This window comes from Haliotis cracherodii, unplaced genomic scaffold (genome assembly GCF_022045235.1).
Source record: "Haliotis cracherodii isolate W230 unplaced genomic scaffold, xgHalCrac1.p SCAF_6, whole genome shotgun sequence".
Taxonomy (NCBI): Eukaryota; Metazoa; Mollusca; class Gastropoda; order Lepetellida; family Haliotidae; genus Haliotis; species Haliotis cracherodii.
The window spans coordinates 30,653,876-30,655,543 of record NW_027266319.1 but is presented as its reverse complement, the minus strand read 5'-3'; the positions used below and the strand labels follow the sequence as shown (position 1 = coordinate 30,655,543).

Here is a 1,668-nt window from a genome sequence, read left to right as displayed (position 1 = left end):
ACACAACTGTTCCACATGACAAACTTCGGGGAAAATCCGTGATCCTTGAGGTTTTTGTCGTTAAACGCCGTGACCATGACCATGACTTATACATCATTTTTCGAAGGTAAAGGACAATTTGTCAGTAATGAAATCATTTGAAGTTTACTGACTTGTTTGAAATATTATTATTATTGTTTGCCGACGATGTTATTCTTGTCTCTGACACAGTAACTGGTTTACAGAACCAACTTAATATTCTTGATAACTTTGCAGATTCACATGGATTAACGGTTAATTAAGATAAAACGAGTGTTGTTGTATTTAGACGAGGAGGGCGGTTGTCTGTTCATGAGAAATGGTTCTATAAAGGCAAACGTATTTCAACCGCCAACTCCTATAGATATCTTGGGTTTGTATTCTCATATACATCAAAGATGAACCAATGTGTTTCAGATCTAGCATCAAGGGGTAAACGAGCTTTAATGGAAATATTTCGCAATCTACGGAAGATTGGTTTTGTTGACACTTCAGTTTTCTTTAAAATATTTGATACTCAGATTCAACCTATTCTTTTATATGGTGCGGAAATATGGGGTGTAGACAGATTTAAAAAATAGAACAAGTGCATATTATGGCTTGTAAGAAGTTTCTTAACGTTGGTTTGCAAACCCCAAATGCTATTGTGTATGGGGAATGCGGTCGGTACCCACTACATGTAAATGCTATGTGTCGTTCTGTAAAGTATTGGCTAAAACTGATTGAAATGGACGAAGATAGGATACCAAGAAAATCTTATAATATGCTTGTATATAACGACAAGTGTGGTCGCCATAACTAAGCTTCTTCTATTCGTTCCATATTATTTTCTCACGGATTCGGAGTAGTTTGGCTCAGTCAAGCTGTTGGCGACAAACCATCATTCATGAATAGTTTTAAAAACGTTTTGATAAATATGTTTTACCAATCATGGAATAGTACTATCAAGGCTAGTTCTAGGTACATTCTGTATAAAGAATTTAAAAGTCTCCTGGAACCAGAAAAATACCTTTCCATTATTACTGAAATAAAATATCGAAATGTTTTGATAAGGCTTAGAGCCGGGCTACTAAGACTTAAGGTAAACGAAGGTAGATGGGCTGATATTGACTTACGTTTACGACTCTGCCCCATATGTGAAACAAGTATAGAGAATGAATATCATTTTACTTTAGAATGTGAATATTACAACGATATTAGACATCTGTATTTACCAACAACATTTTGCAATAATCCAAATATGCATAAATTTAAAACGCTACTGTCATCTTCGTGTAAACAATTACTTGGAAAACTATGTAAATACTTGTATTACAGCTATGAAAGAAGACGTAATTATGAAAAGCTTGTAAACCTGTAAATTTGTACCTGACATTACCTTTTTTCATGTACCACACTATTTCAAATGTTTGTATTGTATATGGGCCAGTGGCCTTGGTACAAATAAAGACTTCTTCTTGGAGAAAGCAATACGCAAAATGCTGGACTTCTTCATAGATAGGGACGGTCGGGTAGCCTGGTGGTTAAAGCGTCCGCTCGTCGCCCGGGTTCGATTCCCGACATGGGTACAGTGTGTGAAGCCAATGTACAATGTGTGAATTTCTGGTGTCCCCCGCCGTGATATTGGTGGAATATTGCTAAAAGCGGGGT

At 36.5% G+C, this 1,668-nt stretch overlaps 1 pseudogene; it reads left to right on the top strand.

Annotated features, from left to right (window-relative positions):
* Positions 1-332: 332 nt before the first annotated feature.
* LOC139446361 (uncharacterized) lies at positions 333-1,378 on the top strand (annotated as a pseudogene).
* Positions 1,379-1,668: the final 290 nt, after the last annotated feature.